This window comes from Ranitomeya imitator, chromosome 5 (genome assembly GCF_032444005.1).
Source record: "Ranitomeya imitator isolate aRanImi1 chromosome 5, aRanImi1.pri, whole genome shotgun sequence".
In the NCBI taxonomy this organism is placed as follows: domain Eukaryota; kingdom Metazoa; phylum Chordata; class Amphibia; order Anura; family Dendrobatidae; genus Ranitomeya; species Ranitomeya imitator.
The window spans coordinates 49,782,440-49,806,561 of NC_091286.1; the positions used below are offsets into that span (position 1 = coordinate 49,782,440).

Consider the following 24,122-nt stretch of genomic DNA (forward strand, 5'->3'; position numbering starts at 1 on the left):
TCTCTTCACTATGGAGATTATTCTGCGATCATCCACCACTGTTGTCTTCTGTGGCCGCCAGGTCTTTTTGAATTGATGAGTTCACCAGTGCTTTCTTTCTTTCTCAGGATGTACCAAACTGTAGATTTTGCCACTCCTAATATTGCAGCAATTTCTCGGATGGGTTTTTTCTGTTTTCGCAGCTTAAGGATGGCTTGTTTCACCTGCATGGAGAGCTCCTTTGGCCACATGTTTACTTCACAGCAAAACCTTCCAAATGCAAGCACCACACCTAAAATCAACTCCAGGCCTTTTATCTGCTTAATTGAGAATGACATAGTCAAGGGATTGTCCACACCTGTCCATGAAATAGTCTTGGAGTCAATTGTCCAATTACTTTTGGCCCATTTAAAAACAGGGTGGCACATGTTAAGGAGCTGAAACTCCTAAACCCTTCATCCAATTTTAATGTGGATACCCTCAAATGAAAGCTGAAAGTCTGAACTTCAACTGCATCTGAATTGTTTTGTTTAAAATTTATTGTGGTAATGTCTATAACCAAAATTAGAAAAATGTTGTCTCTGTCCAAATATATATGGACCTAACTGTATGTGTGCTTTACTTTCCAGCAACTCAGCATTTAGCACATTTAACTACGGATGGGCAAACCCGTGGATGTTCATGTCCGGCTGAATATCTAAAAAAGAATTTGGTTTGTGTACCAGAACACTATCCAAACCCAGACCCCATTCAGTTGAATAGGGGGCCCGGACATCCATGACAGCGCAGCAAACACTCTGATCAACAGTAATATCAATATCGCCAGTCAGAGAGCTGTGGTTCCCATGCTGTCAGATGACTGCATAAGCCATCAGCTGCGACCATCGGTAAAAAAGTTACCGCCGGTCACAGGCATAGGGTGATGAGTACTACTTTCATCAGCGTACGCCTGTTGTCAATTGATAACAGCGAGCGCAGGTGCCATTGATGAGAGTATTCATCAGCCAGCGCCTGTGCTATAAATAAAATAATAAAAAAAGTGGGGTGTCCTCTATTTTTGATAACCAGCGCAGGCAAGACTGACAGCTGCAAACCCCAGCTGTCAGCTATATCATGGCTAATTATAAAGAATAGAGGGGTCCCACGCCATTTTTTGAAAATTATTATTTTAAAATACAGCATGGGGTCCCCACCATTTTTGACAACCAGTTAAGCTAAAGCAGACAGCTGGGGGCTGGTATTCTTAGACAGGTAAGGGGCCATGGATATTGGGCTCCCCAGCCTAAAAATAGCAGCCTGCATTTATCCCCAGAAAAAAATGGGCATCTATAAGATGCAACAATTCTGCCACTTTGCCCAACTCTTCCCTCTTGCCCTGGTGTGGTGGCAAGTGGGGTAATAGTTGTGGGATTGCTGTCGCTAACAAGCCCAGAGGTAATCAATAAATCAAAGTACACCTGAGGATCCCAAAGATGCTGAGTATTAAAAGATAAAATATATATATATGCATTTCTATAAATTTCTATTATTATTATTACCAGGTGCACTTCAAGAAAAAAGTGGAAACCACTAACTAAAAGCCAGAAAAAGACTATCCCAAACTTCAGGAAAAGTATATAAATACCGGAACACTGTGAATTTTAGATAAAAATGCACTCCCCGATGCATTTCAAAAATACTTCCGTCAGGGGGTGTCTGCTGTGTAGAATCAAGTAGTTTATATAGTATACATGTGTGACGCCGATAATGGCATCCGGAGCTCTTGCGGCGCATGCGCCGCCAGGAGGACCCAGGATTCCGAGAGCCCGCCCCACGTGACCGGATGCACGGGGAGTGCTCTGTGCCAGGATTGTGACGTGACTTAAAGGTATATATCATTGACATTGTTCCCATCTGATCGCCCTGAATTTTTTTGCATTATATGTATCTTGACATTGCACTTGGGACACTTTTTTGCCCTCACACTGTGGGATTTCCTATAACACCCTACACCTTGATGATTAAGCATTTATTTCAATTTACACATTGTTTTTATGTGCTTTAGTTACTCACATTTTTTCTTTTATAATTCTTTGGATAATTCTCTTGGGATCTTGTCTCTAAAATATTGAGTATTCATTTTACATCTTGTACCTTTAGGTCCATCATAAGTACACATTGTTGTAGAATCATTATTATATATAAGATACAGTATGTTTTTACCTGTTTTTTACCCGTGCACAGGCACTTGTTTTTAATTTAATTTTCTATCAATACTATTTTTGCCATATGTATAAATAGGCATTTTTATCTAAAATTCACTGTGGTCCGGTATTCATATCCTTGTCCTTAAGTTTGGGATAGTTCTTCTTTTGGTTTTTCATCAAGCCCAGAGGTTAGTAATGGAGAGGCATCTATAAGACGCCCCCATTACTAACCCCATAGTTAGACTGTAAAATAAAAACAGAGCCAGAATAAAATCCTTTAATTGAAATAATGACAGACTCCCTTATTTGAAATAAAATAAAAAAAACACAGTTATACTCATCTTTACGTGTAATTCACTGAAGCCCATGTCTCTTGTAAAAGACATAAAATAATAAACAACCATAATACTCCCCTTTACGCATAATCCATTGAATCCCATATCCCCTGTAAAAGAATAAAAATAATAAACAACCATATTTCTCACCTGTCCGACGTGAAGATAATCCATATCTGTCCCACGAAGATCCGGATGATTTGGATAGCAGTCACAGCAGTGATGCGATCGCTAGCCATGCCAGACAACTCACACTGAGACAGGAGCGTAATCACGCTCCTACAGTGTCTAGTGAAAAAGGTCACTGGAATTCATAGCTGATGAACCCCAGTGACCGCACTTACGGCGCACCGCTCACTGTGTGAGAACTTTCAGGGCACCAGAACAGTAACAAGGACTTCCTGGAGAAGTCCATTTTCGAGGTCTGTGCACTGACTAGGTGTTCAGTACGGACCCCGAACTTTACTGTTCGGGTTGGCCTATCTCTACATTTAACCACTGTGCATTTCCTTCTCTAATATAAACACTAGAGATGAGAAGATCACTTGGCGCAAACCCATTACGTGGTAAGTGTTCCCTGGCTATGGAAATGAGCTACACGAGTTTCCTGACCTACTAGGTTCCTCAGTGCAGCCCTCAATTCGCTGGCCTGGCGCACCGTTATATGTGCGCCGTACAGGTGACAACGCACCAGCGCTGCAAATAAGACGAGCCTGGGACCAAGGAACTACGAAGGACATAACATTCGTGCAGCTCCAGTAAACAGCTAGAGAACACTGCCCTGGACCAGGGATGCGTGAAACGATCCACTCATCTGGGTTCACACTGCGTCTGTGATGTCCGTTAGATGGACTACGTTACACCACGGCATAACGCGGTGTAATGTAGTCTGTTAACGCCGCCATTGAGTCCAATGTCGGACGCATCGCTAGCGCACACCCAAGGGTTTCAGGGAAGCACGCAGGGAGCCCCCTCCCTGAGCGATGCTTCCCTGTACCACCGGAACACTGCGATCATGTTTGATTGCAGTGTACCGGGGGTTAATGTGCTAGGGGCTGTCCGTGACAGCTCCTGGCACATAGTGCCGGATGTCAGCTGCAATAGTCAGCTGCACCCGGCCGCGCTCCCTCCGTAAGTGCGGCCGATCGCATATGACTTACTATCCCGTCACTTGGAATTAAGTCCCAGGTCACCTCGACGGGATAGTACGTCATATGGGATTAAGGGGTTAATGACCGCCAATACGTCTTTTTACTGACCTGAGATATAAGAGGATAGCCTCCCCATACAGGTGACAACCCAGCAGGTGTCGGCTATACACTATAGCTGACAACTTGCTACATCAGCCACGATCAGTGTTGGCATCAATCTGTTTAACCCCTTAGATGCTGCTTTCAATAGTAACTACATCACATAAATGGTTAACAGAGTGTGGGGGCTCGCTATTAAACCCCATCGGCACCCTGAGATGATGATTGTGTGGTCCTGATGTTTGCGATGACAATTCATGACCAAATAGTGGCCTTAGAGTCTGCCGGCTACAGTGACCTGTTCAGAAGTTAGCGGCATTTAGGTGGTAAAAATACACTTTTTCTTTCCTGTCACTTTTGCATTAATTCCTGAAAAGCACCTGAAAGGTTAATAAACTACCTGACAGCAGTTTTCAGTATTGGAGGGGGGGGGGGGGGTGGTCTTGGGGGGGGGGGGGGTGCTGTTTTTAAAATGGTATCACTTTTGGGGGGTTTCCAATATATGGGACCCGGACCCCCCAGAGTCACTTCAAACCTATATAGGTCACTAAAAAAATCTGTACATTTTCTTGGAAAAAATCTACCAAGACCCGGCCGTCCCTCTAAACTTCAGTCTCTCGATGTACAAAACTAATAGAGACAGACCCCAAGCGACTGCAGCTGTAATCGCAGAAAAGGTGGCGCAACAAAATATTAAGTTAAAGGGCGAATAATATTGCACACCCCACTTTACAGTTTTTGAATTTCAACAAAAAATAACCAATAAATTTCGTTCAACTTCAGAATTGTGTTCCACTTGTTGTTGATTCTTCATCAAAAATGTACATTTGGTATCTTCATGTTTGAAGCAGGATATGTGGTAAAAGGTTGAAAAGTTCCAGGGAGCCAAATACTCTCACAAGGCGCTGTATGTTTATCCTTCTCTCTGTATCTGGCTACCGATATTCTATAGCCTTCTCTTTACCCCCAGTTGGAGCTGGGGAGGGGTCGGCACTGCAGACCCTGTTGTGCTGCAGCTCAGACTCATTGTACAGTTTGGAAATGTCAGTGTTAATCATCTATATCAGTGAGAGAGTGATGCAGACAGAGAGTGCAGCAGACAGAGAGTGCAGCAGACAGAGAGTGCAGCAGACAGAGTGCAGCAGACAGAGAGTGCAGCAGACAGAGTGCAGACAGACAGAGAGTGCAGACAGAGTGCAGACAGACAGAGTGCAGCAGACAGAGAGTGCAGCAGACAGAGTGCAGACAGACAGAGAGTGCAGACAGACAGAGAGTGCAGCAGACAGAGTGCAGACAGACAGAGTGCAGCAGACAGAGAGTGCAGCAGACAGAGAGTGCAGACAGACAGAGTGCAGACAGAGTGCAGACAGACAGAGAGTGCAGACAGACAGAGTGCAGACAGACAGAGAGTGCAGACAGACAGAGTGCAGACAGACAGAGAGTGCAGACAGACAGAGAGTGCAGACAGACAGAGTGCAGACAGACAGAGTGCAGCAGACAGAGAGTGCAGCAGACAGAGTGCAGACAGAGTGCAGACAGACAGAGTGCAGCAGACAGAGTGCAGACAGACAGAGTGCAGCAGACAGAGTGCAGACAGACAGAGAGTGCAGACAGACAGAGTGCAGACAGACAGAGAGTGCAGACAGACAGAGTGCAGACAGAGTGCAGACAGACAGAGTGCAGCAGACAGAGTGCAGACAGACAGAGTGCAGCAGACAGAGTGCAGACAGACAGAGAGTGCAGACAGACAGAGTGCAGACAGACAGAGAGTGCAGACAGACAGAGTGCAGACAGACAGAGTGCAGACAGACAGAGAGTGCAGACAGACAGAGTGCAGACAGAGTGCAGACAGACAGAGAGTGCAGACAGACAGAGTGCAGACAGACAGAGAGTGCAGACAGACAGAGTGCAGACAGAGTGCAGACAGACAGAGAGTGCAGACAGACAGAGTGCAGACAGACAGAGAGTGCAGACAGACAGAGTGCAGACAGACAGAGAGTGCAGACAGACAGAGAGTGCACAGACAGAGTGCAGACAGAGTGCAGACAGACAGAGAGTGCAGCAGACAGAGAGTGCAGACAGACAGAGAGTGCAGACAGACAGAGTGCAGACAGACAGAGTGCAGACAGACAGAGTGCAGACAGACAGAGAGTGCAGACAGACAGAGTGCAGACAGAACAGACAGAGTGCAGACAGACAGAGAGTGCAGACAGACAGAGTGCAGACAGAACAGACAGAGTGCAGACAGACAGAGAGTGCAGACAGACAGAGTGCAGACAGAACAGACAGAGTGCAGACAGACAGAGTGCAGACAGACAGAGAGTGCAGACAGACAGAGTGCAGACAGACAGAGAGTGCAGACAGACAGAGTGCAGACAGACAGAGAGTGCAGACAGACAGAGAGTGCACAGACAGAGTGCAGACAGAGTGCAGACAGACAGAGAGTGCAGACAGACAGAGTGCAGACAGACAGAGAGTGCAGCAGACAGAGAGTGCAGACAGACAGAGTGCAGACAGAGTGCAGACAGACAGAGAGTGCAGACAGACAGAGTGCAGACAGAACAGACAGAGTGCAGACAGACAGAGTGCAGACAGACAGAGAGTGCAGACAGACAGAGTGCAGACAGACAGAGTGCAGACAGACAGAGAGTGCAGACAGACAGAGAGTGCACAGACAGAGTGCAGACAGAGAGTGCAGACAGACAGAGTGCAGACAGACAGAGTGTGCAGACAGACAGAGTGCAGACAGACAGAGAGTGCAGACAGACAGAGAGTGCAGCAGAGTGCAGACAGAGTGCAGACAGACAGAGTGCAGCAGACAGAGTGCAGACAGACAGAGTGCAGACAGAGAGAGTGCAGCAGACAGAGTGCAGACAGACAGAGTGCAGACAGAGAGTGCAGACAGACAGAGAGTGCAGCAGACAGAGTGCAGACAGACAGAGTGCAGACAGACAGAGAGTGCAGACAGACAGAGAGTGCAGCAGACAGAGTGCAGCAGACAGAGAGTGCAGACAGACAGAGAGTGCTGCAGACAGAGAGTGCAGACAGACAGAGAGTGCAGCAGACAGAGAGTGCAGACAGACAGAGAGTGCAGCTGACAGAGTGCAGCAGACAGAGTGCAGCAGACAGAGAGTGCAGACAGACAGAGAGTGCAGACAGACAGAGAGTGCAGCAGACAGACAGAGTGCAGCAGACAGACAGAGAGTGCAGACAGACAGAGAGTGCAGACAGACAGAGAGTGCAGCTGACAGAGTGCAGCAGAGTGCAGCAGACAGAGAGTGCAGACAGACAGAGAGTGCAGACAGACAGACAGAGAGTGCAGCTGACAGAGTGCAGACAGACAGAGAGTGCAGACAGACAGACAGAGAGTACAGCAGACAGAGAGTGCTGCCCTCGGGGAGGAGGTCTCATAGAGACTCCCTTTAACTCTTTCCTTCGGAGAGGGAACCTGATCCTGGGCCTGGTGCAGCAGACCCGGCTGACATCACACGGCTCCTGGAAAGTCTCCTCTTCCTGCCCTCAACTTCTCCAGGCAGCAAAGTTTTTTTTCCCTCTCTCTTGTTGTTGCAGAGCAGAACTTCCTCTGTCAGATGCAGCCTCCCCCTCCACATCGCAGCCGCCGCCGCCGCAGCATCACCCGGTCCCTGAGGGCTCAGAGCAGCAGGACCCCCGACCGCTGCTGATGAAGTGAGCCGGCCCCCCCCGGATCACAGCCCGGCCTCTGCTTCCGGCAATCCAGACCCCCGACAACAAGTGAGTCCAATGTCCCCTCCATGTAACAGGTCTGGGCTCAGGCTCCTTGTCTGTGGCCTCCCCTCCTCCACATGTAGCAGAGCTGAGGCTGTGCTCGGCATCATCCTACTGTACTATTAGTGACATTACATAGGACTGCAGGGGAACAACTGCTCACTACTCAGAATCAGACAAACTCAGCTCTGCTACGTTACCTGCAATACAGCTCAATGCTGGGCAAAACATTATGTGCTTTACATAGGACTGCAGGTAAACTTGCTGCATTGTCTAAACTCCGCACAGTTATCATAGTGCTCTAACACATAATGAAATAAATTACACAACCATTCCTGATGGAAAAATGTAGCAGAGCGGAAACGTCATTGTGTGATAACATGATAACAGTGTATCTTCCCTCATCCTACATAGGACTGCAATAAGTAGTTACATCAACGGATGCAGAGTTCAGCCCGGGGATCTAAAAAACAAATCCAGCTCTGCTGCATCTATATAAATAGCCACACAGAGATAATGCAGAACTCAGGAAACAGATTGCATTAATTATTAATTTTTATGATTCTGTACAGTTATTTTATTCTTAGCAGTGACTGATATTTAATTTGAGCTATAAATATGCATAGTCTACATATATAATATTAGAATATATAATATTATATTGTAGAATAATAGAATAATATATAGTAGAATAATAGAATAATATGTAGTAAAATAATATAATAATATATAGCATAATAATAGAATAATTTATAATATAATACAGTACAATAATAGAATAATATATAATATAATAAATAACAGTTTTTTCATAAGTACAGATGTGCCCTATCTTACTTTATTTCTTGGCTCAAAATATACCAAGAGCGGTGGAATAAAATTTCCAAATTTTGAAAAAAAAAGGTAAAGTGATGAAAAAATGTTGTTTCAATCTTGGTCACTTTACGCCACTTCTCTCCAGATGGCTCCTGAACATCAGCAAAGTATTGAAAATCATTGACAAATCAGACGTGTTCTCCATGATTCAGACACCCTGCCCAGAAAGGGGTGAAGGAATTTTTTTACCTTTTTTTTTTACACTTGTCAGGCGTAAATACATTAATAAATTTGACCCTATGTCTATTGGAACGACTACAAAATAGATACCTTTTATGCTGTTGCTATTATTATTTAACAATATAAGCAAATATTCCATTAAAAAAAACAAAACAAAAAACAGCATGAACAAACCTGAAAGGTCAGTGTTGGACAATAGCAGTGCAGTCCTAAATTGATGAAGTTTTTTTGTTTTTTTTGCAACAGTAAGTAAATGTTGCAGTGTCACAAATAAACTCTACAACTTCCCAGGTGCTGCTAAACATTTCCTTGCATTTGTCAATAGCTGATATGTTGGCTACTATGTTAGTAAATCCCAAAGAGGTGAAGAATAATAGAAAGACTTTGATATTCCTAGAAGCTTTTTGGATACGTTTTTACTACGTAGTTTTACTACTTCTATCCTCAGCGTACAGTCTTGAACTTACCTGCCCGTGGTTTAGATTAGGCAGCTCCTGCAGTTGTCTGATACCCGGATGGGCACACGGACCAAGTCACGTCCGAGATTTTGTACGACTGTCAGAACCCGGCCTTAGAATTAGACATTTTTTGCCATAATAAATAAGATCAGAGGTGCTATTATTTGCCCCCCTTCCCAAAAAATGCAGCAAAAAGCAGAGTTTATTATATTAAAATGTCAACATTTGTAAAGTTTCTTACTGAAAAAAAAAACAAAACTGTCAAGTGTGTCGCACATATTCATTCTTTTTTGGGGGTAAAAAAGAATATATAAAAAAAAACTAACAAATGACCATACAAACATGACAAAAAAATAACAAAATGGTAAATCTGCCCCAGTGTTTCCAGATGGGATGAATTCTATAAACAATTTGTATATTTATTAGATTATTGATAAAGAAAATGGCAAAAAAGCTGCCTCAATTTTTGTCTTTTTGTTTCGGTTGAAGTATGATTTTACAAGCTAGTGGACTTTTGCCTATGACCGTGTCGGTGATGCCGTTTAGGAAGAGATGATGTATGTGGATTTATATGGGGATTTTTAGATGGGGACTTTAAAGTGAACCCATCACATAATTCATGTTACCCGGACCATATGCAGCATGAATCAGAGACAGGCTCCCTCGTTACCAAAATCTATGATTAACATTACAGCGTACATAAGTGAAAAGGGGGCCGGGGACAAGGTGGCTCGGAAGATAAGTCATGGAGGTATGCCACCCCCGGACGCTCCGCAATCCCTTTCTGCATGATTGACGGTCTCTCCCGTTGTCTGCCACAGCATGTTTGTAATGAGGGAGCCGATCTCTGATTCATGCTGCCTATGGTTAGGACACCACGAATCATGCAATAAGTTCCCTTTAAAAATGGTGACCATGTGAGCTTTATTTTTCAATGCAGTCAGATTCGTATTTGCTTTCGTTGGGCTGCGGCACACTAGACGACCCCGTGATGGACCCACAACATGTTGTCTTTGGACTTATCTTTTCTTCCAAGAAGCACCTTGGACACAATTCTCATTTTCCTTGGAAAATAAACTAAAGGCGTAGTCAGCTCTAATTTTGGTTTTGCAGGTTGTATAGTCAGAAAAAGCTGGAATCATAACGTCCTGTTTTGTGCATATTTTTATTACTAGAAGGAGTTGCTCCTTGTCTGACCTTGCACTTCTATAATGTCCATGTCCCCCAGTAACACATATTCATTGGCGTTGTCTTAATTAGGCTACTTAGATTACTATCACGGTTTCATCTCTCACTGTGGCCTAGGGACGCCGTGAGTGGCAGCTCAGCCACCCTAAATGATCTGGAGTGTGCTGGACTGGCAGCCAGTCTGGGGGTACGGTGTGCTTGTGTGGCACTCCTAGGGGTATTTGCCACAAAAATAGTTACTGACAGTAAGTACAAATACTAAAATAGCAAGACTGCACTACCACCTCCGGCCAGAAGGGGGAGCTCCAGAGACTCCCCTTGATCCATTCTGGTCTGAGAGAAGAAATGGCAGTTGGGCTAAGGAGCTGAAAGTGAGAGGTCATACAATTGAATTTCTAACAGCCCTGTGACTGTTACCAGGCCTAAATCACCGGCCTGAGGAGAAGAGGGATAGAGAAAAAGGACATTGTGAGAACCGAGTAGCATTAATCACTACCCAGAACAGGCGCAAAGACGGATACCGGATCCGTGGCTGTATTCATTATATATAATACAGCAACCGGAAAAACGTGAGGTGATATCAGCTTCACTAGGGTCGAATGCAGCAACAGACACAGAGTTCAGCGGTACTCCCAGAGGGGGTAAACCGATAAAAGGACTCGGGTTGCCCGTCGAACCAGGACCCGGAGGGGACAGATTGGGCCGGCAGCCAGTTCACATACAGCAGCAGGGCCACACAGAAATTGCGCACAATAAGAGGCGAAGACCCCGGCAGGGTCAAAGTAACTCAGAGTTCCCATACAGACTCCGGTGACAGGACTGGTTGTAAATCCTTTTATGTTAAAGTAAACTGGTTAAACGTTTCAGTGCCTCAGTCTTTCATTTGGACAATAGCCATCTATCCAGGATCGGGATCGTCACCGCTGGGAGAACCTGCTGCTGATCAAGTAAGTGCCTGTCCCCTCACGATACCCCTTACACTGTGCATTGCCTGAGGCCACAGCACCGGGTCAAGCCACCCGTGACATCCCCCTCAAGAGACAGACTCCATTGGTCCGGTGCTGGGTACCCCAGTCTCCTGGGCGTCACAATTGGCGTCACGAACAGGATGCAGCCAGCCCGTATACCGGGTATTGTGTGCCGTGATTGGAGCCCAAAACTGTGAAAACTGGGATGAAAAATCTTGAAAATTGACTTTATTAAAGAAAAATCCATTCCCCATTGAAAACTATTGAAAGTGACTTTTCCCCATTGGTTATAATGGAGTAAAGATGGCCGCCATCCCCTGAGGTAATCACTTCATAACCGTTAGGCACGAGACTGTTAATTGAGCTACGCCATCACCTGAGCCCCAGTCTAACTGAAAAACTTCAGAATCCGCCATTACAGAGCGCGCGGCCGTCAGGAGCAGCAGGGGGCGTGTCATTGTGGGCGGAACCAAGCTGAGCGCTCTGACATCAGAGCAAGGGGAAAATCGATCCTGCTGCACAGCGGAACGAATCTACACTATCCCGACGGAAGCGGAGGACCGGAAGGGTCCGGATTAACTAAGGGGGCACAGTATGTCGCAGCACGGAGACGCCGCAGCACCCGGCAACGCTAATGCAGCTAAAAGACAGAGTGTCAATAGAGAGTCCGGCAGCGCAGCGGTGCAAGGAGTGGCGCCCATCATGCCGGTGCTGATGCCATATACCCCGGGTGGCCCATGGCTTCCAATGTATGAAGGTGAGCCTAATACCCTTGACGATTTCAGAGAAAAGATGCTGGCCCATTTTGACATGTTCCCTGTGGGTGAAGTTCAGCGTGTTAGTCTCCTGATGATGCAGTTAAGTGGCCATGCTAAGCGAGAAGTCACAGCATGGGCAGCTGATCTAAAAGGCACTGTTGAACGCATATTTGCTGGATTAAAAGCTACATTTGAAACCACGGCCAGCAGCAAAGCTAAAATACGATTCTTTAATTGCAAACAAAAAGCTAATGAGGGCGTGAGAGACTTTGCCTTAAACCTGCAGGAAGCCCTTAAATCACTTACACTGGCTGAACCCATTTTTAACACCGGAGCGGATAAACTGCTAAGAGATCAATTTATTGAGGGACTCTACACCCCTTCTCACCGGGGGCATGTGAGCATGCTTGTTTTTAAGAACCCTGAATTGACATTTGCCCAATTAAAGGAGAGCGCTATACGTCTCCAGCTGGCAGAGGCACCTCGGGATCAGGATCCTGCGCAACCCATGGCAGAGGCACCTCAACAACAGGGAGTGCCAGTGACATCAGCTATGTCTGGGGCCATTGCTAAGCCCCTGGGGCCCAGTACTAATGAGGCTCTTCAACAAAAGCTTGACTCTTTAGCTGATATTGTTGCTTCAATGGCTAAAACCATGCAGGAGATGAGAGGACACAAGATGGAGTTGGCAAACTGTAGAGAGGATGTTCCATGGATGAGACCCCGGAGATACCCGACATGGAGAGGACGACCCCGCGACCGCTACCAACCGGATGGACAGCCCATTTGCCGCCGTTGCCAGCAGCCGGGCCACTTTGCACGAGATTGTGATTTAAACGGGAATCCCCTGGGAATGCGGGCCGCTTCGCAGGAATGAACTTTCAAGGCCCAACACCCTGGCACGACAGGTACATCGGAGGACGACCCATTATCCCTATCGTGCTGGACGGAATTCCCCTCAACGCTTTGCTGGACACAGGTTCCCAGATTTCATCTATACCGTATATCCTTTATAAGAGGTACTGGGCTGATGCAGATATTGATAAAGGGCCCTCTGATGTTGAACTAGATATATGGGCCAGTAATGGTAAGTTGGTACCGAAACTAGGATTCAGGGAGATGACCATAAAGATTGGTAAAGTAGAATTGAAGAAACAGGGTATAATTGTTGTTGATGTTGACCGGCGGAACTGTGAACCAACTGTATTGATAGGAATTAATGTGTTAGAGAACTGCTTTTCCGAAGTCATTTCTGTCTTACAGCAAATTGCTGAAACTGCCCAATCCTGCCAGCAGAGAGTTCTCCGGAGGGAAATAAAAGTATTGATGTTAAGGCAACAGGTAGAAGTTGCAGGTGGAGAAATCGGCAGTGTGAGGGTAAGTGATCCAACATCTATTGTAATCCCACCAAAAACAGAAATGCTGGTATGGTGTAGAGCAGCCATTGGTACTAAGGGACGAGATTATCAAGCCTTAATAGAACCAGTGTACACCGACAGCAGGCCCACTATACTCACAGCACGAGGGATAGTCGAGGTACACCGGGGACGAGTGCCGGTACGACTTTTGAACTGTGGAGAGGAAGAGGTCACTTTGCCAAGGTATGCTACAATGGCAAAGCTATATACTGTTGACAACAATGCCATCACAACCATTGAGCCCTTAGAACCAACCTGTCAGGTGGAAGGCAATGGCTCAGATGGAGAAATGGAGGATTGGTGCCAACAGCTACACGTGGGCATAAATTCAACACCTACCCATCAAAAACAAGGGGTGTATAGGCTAATGACGGAATATGAACAAGTCTTCAGTAAACACCCATTGGACTTCGGACGGATAGAAGGGGTAGAACACACAATCCCCACAGGTGACCATCCCCCAATAAAAGAAAGATATAGACCCATACCGCCCGCTCACTATCAATGTGCAAAAGATATGCTGAGGGAAATGAAACAGGCCGGGGTAATAAGAGACAGCTGTAGCCCCTGGGCGGCCCCTCTAGTGATTGTCAAAAAAAAGGACGGAACCATGAGAATGTGCGTAGACTACCGGAAGATTAATAACATCACCCATAAAGACGCCTACCCCTTGCCTAGGATAGAAGAGTCCTTAACTGCTTTGAAATCTGCTAATTATTTTTCCACCTTAGACTTAACAAGCGGGTATTGGCAAGTCCCTGTGGCTGAGAGAGATAAGGAAAAGACGGCATTCACCACACCAATGGGTCTATGTGAATTTAATCGCATGCCGTTCGGACTCTGCAACGCATCCGGTACCTTCCAGCGGCTGATGGAATGCTGCCTCGGACACAAGAACTTCGAGACCGTCCTCCTGTACCTAGATGATGTGATCGTCTACTCAAAGACTTACGAACAACACTTAATAGACCTGGCAGAAGTGTTCGAAGCCTTATCCAGGTATGGCATGAAAGTCAAGCCATCCAAATGTCACCTTCTCAAGCCAAAGGTACAGTACCTGGGACACATCGTGAGTTCGGAGGGAGTAGCACCAGATCCCGAGAAAATAAGCGCCATAAGGGATTGGCCAAGACCTACCAGCGCAAAAGAAGTGAGACAATTCCTGGGATTGGTGGGTTACTATCGCAGATTTATAAAAGGATTTACCAAGTTGGCAGCACCCTTGCAAGACACCTTGGTAGGGCAGACGAAGAAACCTTCAAACCGAAACCCTCCTTTTCAGTGGAACGACGAAAGGGAAGACTCCTTTGAACAACTAAAGAAGGCACTAACTGGAGAAGAGGTTCTGGCATACCCAGATTACCATCAACCTTTCATCCTCTACACCGATGCCAGTAATGTGGGACTAGGAGCGGTGCTGTCACAAAAGCAAGAAGGTCGGGAGAAAGTCATCGCCTTTGCAAGTAGAAAGCTCCGGCCTACTGAAAGAAATTCAGAAAATTACAGCTCCTTCAAATTGGAACTACTGGCAGTAGTTTGGGCTGTGACGGAGCGTTTCAAACACTATCTGGCCGCTGCAGAATTTATTGTCTATACTGACAACAATCCGTCGACCCACCTGGACACAGCCAAATTAGGTGCGTTAGAACAGCGATGGATAGCCCGGTTATCTAATTACAACTTCATAATCAAGTATCGAGCAGGTCGCAAGAATGGAAATGCCGATGCCCTGTCCCGGATGCCACACTTGAGAGATGTAGAAGAGGAAACGGGGGAGCTTGAAGAAATTGAACTACCAGCCTTCCATCGTCCCAAGGCAAAACATCATCAGTCAAGTACCTATCAGAAACAACAAGAGGTGAATTTTAATCCGTTAGCACACCATAGATGGGCTGACACCCAAGACAGCAATCCGGCTGTGAAGTTGGTGAAGGAACTGTTGACTGAGCAAAGTGCATATCCCGATGAGGATGCCCCAGAAGAGACGCATCAACTCTGGAAAGAGAGAGGCAAAATGTTCCTGTATCAAGGGAAGCTCTGTAGAAGATACACCAATCCGAAAACACATGAATTGGTTTGGCAGATTATTGTGCCTAAACAAGATGTGAAGATGGTCCTCGAAGCTTACCATAATGGTGCTGGTCACTTCGGTTGGAAAAAGTTAGAAGTACTTCTAAGAGAAAGATTTTATTGGGTCGGGATGAGAAAATCAATCGAACAGTGGTGCAGAAATTGTGGCCCGTGCAACCTCAGAAGAAACGATCAAAAGAACCAAAGAGCACCACTGCAGCCCATAATCACCAAACAACCACTTGAACTTGTAGCCATGGACCACGTGAAGTTGACACCAAGCCGGTCCGGCTATGTCTATGCCTTGACCATCGTGGACCATTATTCACGTTTCTTGGTAGTAGTACCCGTAAAAGATCTGACAGCAAAAACAGCAGCCAAAGCGTTCCAAACGTACTTTTGTAGACCCCATGGATATCCGGAACAGGTTCTCACCGACCAAGGTACAGCCTTTGAATCAGAGATCTTCAGAGAATTCTGTAATATGTATGGTTGCAAAAAGATCCGGACGACGGCCTATCATCCACAAACAAACGGCTTATGCGAGAAGATGAACCATATTGTAATAGACCTACTAAAGACTTTACCTGAGACAGAAAGGAATCAATGGCCAGAGAAATTGCCTGACTTGGTGGATCTGTATAATCATGTCCCGGTGAGCTCCACCAACTGCACCCCAGCTTACCTTATGCGTGCAAGACCCGGCCAATTACCAATCGATCTAGAAATGGGAATTCTGAAACCAGACGCAGAAGTTCAAGACTCCAATTGGGATATCATACGGCAAAAGCAGTATCGCCAAGTGCAAGAGAGTGTGGAAAGAAGCCTTCAGCAAACTAGAGAAAGACAAGAGCGAACTTTCAACCAGAATGCTCTAGCGACCCCATTAAGACCGGGTGACCAAGTGCTCAAGAGAAATCGTCGAACCAATAAACTGGACAATCAGTGGGAAGCCGTACCCTACACAGTTTTACCAACAAGAGTGGATAATCCTAAAATGTGTCTCATTAGCAAAAACGGAGGCTTAACATCTGTACTAGTGTCAAGAGACAATCTTAAATTGTGTCCGGAAGCATTGAAAGAGCCAGACGTTGTCCAGCCAGAACCAGAAGTTATTCAACCCATACAGGTTCAACCAGTAAAGGAAAAAGAAGAGGAAGTGTATCACACCTGTATAGGAGACTTTCCCAAAACCCTACTAACATACCATGGTGCAGTAGTGGTTCCCATGGTGGCCTTTTACCCAACACCGAACCCAATACCAGAAGTCCCAAGACAGGAAGAGGCTGACCCCGTACTACAGGAGGTTCCAGGCCAGGAAGAACAGATTCCTGGTCAGAGTAATCCCATTCACGGTGGACTTGCCAACTCCATAGTCGTGGAATTATCTTTAGCAGAGCGGGCAGATACTACATCCGCAGTAGACAGTAGTACACCACATGAAGAGACACCGCTATTACGTAGATCACAGCGTAGTACCCAGGGTCAATTACCGGCCAGGTATGCAGATTACCAACTATAAAGCTCATAATGTGAATTGTATATATGTTATGCCGTATATAGTTAAACAGAAAATGTAGTATAGTCATTGTTATCAGTCTGCAACGTTTAAGCCCAGTGCCTACAGAGATTTGTCTGTATGAACTTATTGCATATTCTTGAACTTTTTATCAGCCCGGAGGCACTAAATCAAAGCTCCGGAAAGACTGCTTTTTGAACTTTGCTTTTTGCTCTTTTTGAACTTTCTTTAGACTTTATATTGATAACTCCGTTGGAAAAATGGAACTAAATTCCTGGACACTAAGTACAGTGCCTTTCCTAATACCTTCAAGGATAGAACTGTATTAATGGACGCTATTTGAAGTGACTTTTTTACAGAACTCTATTTTTGTTTCCTTGAGTGGTTTTTGTAACTTTTCATTTTTAAGACTCTGTACATATTAATTGTTATTTCAAAATGTTATTGTCCCACAGTCCCGGAGTACTGTTCTTAACTAAGGGGGAATGTGGCACCCCTAGGGGTATTTGCCACAAAAATAGTTACTGACAGTAAGTACAAATACTAAAATAGCAAGACTGCACTACCACCTCCGGCCAGAAGGGGGAGCTCCAGAGACTCCCCTTGATCCATTCTGGTCTGAGAGAAGAAATGGCAGTTGGGCTAAGGAGCTGAAAATGAGAGGTCATACAGTTGAATCTCTAACAGCCCTGTGACTGTTACCAGGCCTAAATCACCGGCCTGAGGAGAAGAGGGATAGAGAAAAAGGACATTGTGAGAACCGGGTAGCATTAATCACTACCCAGAACAGGCGCAAAGACGGATACCGGATCCGTGGCTGTATTCATTATATATAATACAGCAACCGGAAAAACGTGAGGTGATAGCAGCTTCACTAGGGCCGGACGCAGCAACAGACACAGAGTTCAGCGGTACTCCCAGAGGGGGTAAACCGATAAAAGGACTCGGGTTGCCCGTCGAACCAGGACCCGGAGGGAACAGATTGGGCCGGCAGCCAGTTCACATACAGCAGCAGGGCCACACAGAAATTGCGCACAATAAGAGGCGAAGACCCCGGCAGGGTCAAAGTAACTCAGAGTTCCCATACAGACTTCGGTGACAGGACTGGTTGTAAATCCTTTTATGTTAAAGTAAACTGGTTAAACGTTTCAGTGCCTCAGTCTTTCATTTGGACAATAGCCATCTATCCAGGATCGGGATCGTCACCGCTGGGAGAATCTGCTGCTGATCAAGTAAGTGCCTGTCCCCTCATGATACCCCTTACACTGTGCATTGCCTGAGGCCACAGCACCGGGTCAAGCCACCCGTGACATCCCCCTCAAGAGACAGACTCCATTGGTCCGGTGCTGGGTACCCCGGTCTCCTGGGCGTCACAATTGCCTGTCAGCATTTTGATTGAGAGCCCTGCTGCTCAGTCTGGCCTAGCCTGCGGGCGTTCCTTCAGGTGTCTCCCGTTCTTGATATTTTGCTAGCTGTTTAGTTGGCTAGCTATGAGCAGACCATTGTCAGCTGTAGCTTTGCTGAGTGATGTGTGTTCTATTCTCTGTGTCTGATTTTTTTTTATCTTGTTGCCGGGCCTTGAATTTGTTGGGACTGTTTGTGTGTTATCCCTTTTGCTGTTGATACTTTCTGACCTAAGGTACCTGACCCCGGCCTTGGTCCCTGACTATCCGTTTCTCTTATCCCCTTATTTTGACGTATCCTGCTGACATTGGACCCCACACTGTTACTTGACTTCGCCTTTGTTTTACCCCTCTGTACTACGAGCCCTTCTTATATCTGTCCTCGGTCCTTCTGACTTCACGGCTTATCCGTGAGCAATGACTCAGTATCACAGCTACTCCTTTAAGATGGCATTGAGCTCCACATCTGTGTTGTTTTGTTTTTTTCTATTCCATCATAAGAATAGAACAACGGAATTCAAGGAGAGATCAATCACATGAACAGCAATTACACCCAATGGACACCAGTGACTATAATAATCGTTATAATAATATTCTTTATTTATATAGCAATAACCTATTCTACAACAGATTAGAGATAGGGTCTGTCACTGTGTCTTTCATTTTACTGCCAATATTTTTTTACAACATCTATGCCAGAATTTTCAGAGGAGCCTCCAAGCAGTTGTGACCAAAGGCTACTGATGCTTCCATTTGGTGGTAAAAAAAAATAAGTGATTTTTACATAAAATACATAAATAGTGTAAAATTAAACTAATTTTTCAAGTACATTTTTTGTTGTGCAAATCAAAATTCTGTGCAGACAACAGAACTGATCTTGTGGATTGCTGCGGATCTGATTATTTATTATTATTTACTTACACCCAGTGCACACTTGTTCTCACGGATTATCTGTATCATGCTGGGCTGGTTGCTTTCTATGTGACTATTGTATCCACACTGACAAGCTGCTGTCTAGACAAGTACGCAAGAAGTGCAAGCAAGTAAGCAAACTCTTCCTGGAAGTAAAGATCGTGAGATCCCATAATAAATGACCCAATTTATCCCATCACTTATCAGTAATAGGAAGGTAGCGGTGACAACCAGTGTGGCCATAACTATAGCACCCACTTATGCTCATTTCTCAGCTTATCGGAGTTCTAAATGGAAATTCTGCTCAGTAATCTGAGATACTGGAGCAGGAGAGTGCAGGAAAGCTAGATGATTGTGATTTGGGGAAGTACATATATAGTGCAAAGTTTACAACTTTTGTTGTCAGTAGGATCAACCCTGCTATATGGGCATACAGGTCATAGAAAGTTTGATAAAATGGTACCTTGATATCTGCAATCCAGTGTCTTATTCAAGAGAAATCCACGTTTTTCTTAATATGTAAATGAGCTGTTAAGATCTATGGGCCGGACATAGATCTTCTCTTTGAATCTGCCTCCAGAGATTATTTTGAATGAAAGGGGGCTCTACATTAACATCAGGAGAGCATACTCAGTTATTACATGTCTCACACCTACAATGCCCCTTTAATTTACAATAAGTTCTGGAAGCAGATTCTCAGAGAGATCTATGTCCGGCCCGTAGATCTTAGCAGCTCATTTCCATATTAAGAAAAACGTGAATTTTCTGGAATAAGACATTGGATCGTAGATATTAAGGTATCATTTTATTCAACTTTCAATGTCCTGCATGCCCATATAGATGGCTTAGGAGGGTTGATCCTACTGACAGATTCCCCTTCAGGTAAATTAGTAATTTACTGCATTGTAGATAAATGTAAATGGATCAGAGATTGACTTATGAGACCCCACCCAATTAATATCTTAGGCAATAGCACTGGTGCATCTCTGGTGTGCATGGATCAGTGCTATTGCTCCATTTAATTGGCGGATTTCATGCGATGTCCTGAAAAGTCCTTCAGGTGCCACAGCAGAGGGATACAAACAAGATGTGAAATCAAGTGTAAAAAGCCGAATAGGTTCGCATGACACAAAATACAGGCGGAAGTGTGTGACAGGAGGACAATTGCACAGACACCAGTGCCAGGAGAGGTAAGTGGACAGATACCTGTGTAACAAGATAGTTGGATGGACAGATACCTGTGTGATGGGAGATGGAGGTGGACAGATACCTGTGTGACAGTGGAGGTAAGTGGATTGACACTTGTGTGACGGGAGATGTAGGTGGACGGATACTTTTGTGACGGGAGATGTAGGTGGATGGACACTTGTGTGACGTGGAATGGAGGTGGATGGACACTTCCGTGACATGGGATGGAGGTGGATGGATATTTGTGTGACGGGAGATAGAGGTGGATGGATACTTGTGTGATGGCAGATGGAGGTGGATGGATACTTGTGTGACGGGAGATGGAGGTGGATGGATACATGTTTGATTGGAGATGGGGGTGGATGGATACCTGTGTGATGGGAGATGGAGGTGGGCGGATGGATACATGTTTGATTGGAAATGGAGTTGGATGGATACTTGTGTGACGGGAGATGGAGGTGGATGGATACTTGTGTGATGGGAGGTGGATGGATACTTGTGTGACGGGAGGTGGATAAATACTTGTGTGACGTTAGATTGAGGTGGACATGGAGGTGGGTGGATACATATTTGATTGGAGATGGAGGTGGATGGATACATGTTTGATTGGAGATGGGGGTGGATGGATACCTGTGTGATGGGAGATGGAGGTGGGCGGATGGATACATGTTTGATTGGAAATGGAGTTGGATGGATACTTGTGTGACGGGAGATGGAGGTGGATGGATACTTGTGTGATGGGAGGTGGATGGATACTTGTGTGACGGGAGGTGGATAAATACTTGTGTGACGTTAGATTGAGGTGGACATGGAGGTGGGTGGATACATATTTGATTGGAGATGGGGGTGGATGGATACTTGTGTGATGTGAGATGGAGGTGGATGGATACTTGGGTGTCGGGAGATGGAGGTGGATGGATACTTGCGTGACGGGAGATGTAGGTGGACGGATATTTGTGTGATGGGAGATGTAGGTGGACGGATACTTATGTGACGGGAGATGTAGGTGGACGGATATTTGTGATGGGAGATGTAGGTGGACAGATACTTGTGTGACGGGAGATGGAGGTGAATGGATACTTGGGTGACGGGAGATGGAGGTGGATGGATACTTGTGTGACAGGAGATGGAGGTGAATAGATACTTGGGTGACGGGAGATGGAGGTGGACGGATACTTGTGTGACGGGAGATGGAGGTGGATGGATACTTGCGTGACGGGAGATGTAGGTGGACGGATACTTATGTGACGGGAGATGTAGGTGGACGGATACTTGTGTGACGGGAGATGGAGATGAATGGATACTTGGGTGACGGGAGATGGAGGTGGACGGATACTTGTGTGACGGGAGATGGAGATGAATGGATACTTGGGTGACGGGAGATGGAGGTGGATGGATACTTGTGTGACGGAAGATGGAGGTGAATGGATACTTGGGTGACGGGAGATGGAGGTGGATGAATACTTGCGTGACGGGAGATGTAGGTGGACGGATACTTATGTGACGGGAGATGTAGGTGGACGGATACTTATGTGACGGGAGATGTAGGTGGACGGATACTTGGGTGACGGGACATGGAGGTGGATGGATACTTGTGTGACGGAAGATGGAGGTGAATGGATACTTGGGTGACGGGAGATGGAGGTGGATGGATACTTGCGTGACGGGAGATGTAGGTGGACGGATACTTATGTGACGGGAGATGTAGGTGGACGGATACTTGTGTGACGGGAGATGTAGGTGGACAGATACTTCTGTGACGGGAGATGGAGATGAATGGATACTTGGGTGACGGGAGATGGAGGTGGACGGATACTTGTGTGACAGGAGATGGAGGTGGATGGATACTTGGGTGACGGGAGATGGAGGTGGATGGATACTTGCGTGACGGGAGATGTAGGTGGACTGATACTTATGTGACGGGAGATGTAGGTGGACGGATACTTGTGTGATGGGAGATGTAGGTGGACAGATACTTGTGTGACAGGAGATGTAGGTGGATAAATACTTGTGTAACGGGAGATGAAGGTGGATGGATAATTGAGTGACGGGAGATGTAGGTGAATGGATAATTGTGTGACAGGAAATTTGAGTGGACCGATTCAAGTGTAACGGGATAGGTGGATGGATACCTATGTGATAGGAGATGTAGCTGTGTGAATATGTTAGGTATGAAGGTGCAGTGTGGGGAGTTCACAGTATTAGAGGTTATTATTTTTAGAGTAAAGTACAACTGTAGACCTTCAGGGTATTCCTGGAATTGTAGCTTTGTCAAAATGTTGTGAACCCTTTTGAGCATGTAGGGAGAGATGTGAATCTCACAGTGATACTTTGATAAGTACTAACAACCTAAACATTGTAGAGACCAGGTCCTCTTCCTGCATAGCAGTGATATTCGCTAATGTCAGTGGCCTCTTTCAGCAGGATGTTTAGGAATGATTTCAGGAACAAGAAAATGAAATCAAATGTCTTGTCCCCAAACTTCTCAGATATGATGATTATCTGTGGGAAAAATAAGTACGCTCCATGGAGGCCGCACCTGACAAGTTACAGGACATATAGATCTGCTGATAATGTCTTGGTACCAGATACTTCAGGACACCTCCAGAGTTCTTCTGGGGTCCATGCCCTGATGGCCAGAGTTGGTGTGGTGGCACCAGGAGGATGAACACAATATTAGGCAGGTTTTGACTGATGCATATACTGTATACGGTATATTTCTGTATGGTCACCAATAAGTGACAGAATAGTCTAATATAAAGTACGGCTTTAGGTTTATCAGGAAAGCTGATTATCCAGACCAGTAAATTATTGACAACTGGTGGGGGACAGATAAACCTGCTATAACCTAGGAAGGGATATGCAGTGACTGGTGGGTGGTAGATTAATCAATTTACTGCCCAGTGGCAGTAACCAGTGAGTGGTAGATGAAAGAATAATGTACAGGATAATAGTGGGAGGTAGATTAAAATATAGTAATGGTTATAAAAACATATTTTCTTACACCAAGGAAAATCTAATGGGACGTCTCATTTGTGGCTGGAAATTCTATCAGTATAAAAGCATTATTGTGAAAATGTCATGGAATTACAAATATCTACATAATTACACATAGGCCCCGATTCATCATTGCCTTTGCCCCTGTTTTTCTATCTAGCTTTGCAACTTTTTTTCCCTTTTTTTTTTTTACATCTAATGCGTTATTTTATTTGTGCATTTTTGTGCAATTTTTGTGACTTTTGCCACCCAAGTGCAAAACCATTTCTACATAACAGAAAAGCCAATTATTGACTTTGCGCCAAATTCATGAATTGCGTATGCCATTTTGTTGAATTTGGCTAATACCATAAGATAAAAAAGGACCATAAGAGAAAAAAGGGAAGGTGGAGGTTGTCCACTGCTGGACAAACCCTTATTAATGGTCCCAAGGTGCTGCATAAGCAGTGCTGGTTGATGAATAGTGCCACATAGGGTGCCACCACTGCATGGCCTTCAAGCTCCGGTACAGAGATTATATACTACTATATACACTAAACTGCTCACCTATTAATATTTTTTTGTTGCCTGTAGAGAGACAAAGTATTACTCAGCAATGGATCAGTCATCACTTACTGTCCCTAATGGAGCTCATAGTCTAGTTTTCCTATCTTAGATGCACGCAGACGCACCCTAGGGTCACCTTCATTG

General features: G+C 45.4%; 1 protein-coding gene across 1 annotated transcript in view; it reads left to right on the forward strand.

The window, feature by feature from the left end:
• The first annotated feature begins 7,122 nt into the window (after positions 1–7,122).
• Positions 7,123–24,122, forward strand: part of STON1 (stonin 1) — a 115,750-nt gene continuing 98,750 nt past the window's right edge. The window contains exon 1 of the mRNA XM_069768653.1: positions 7,123–7,503. The gene's annotated coding sequence lies outside the window, so the exon portion shown is untranslated. The remainder of the gene's footprint in view (positions 7,504–24,122) is intronic.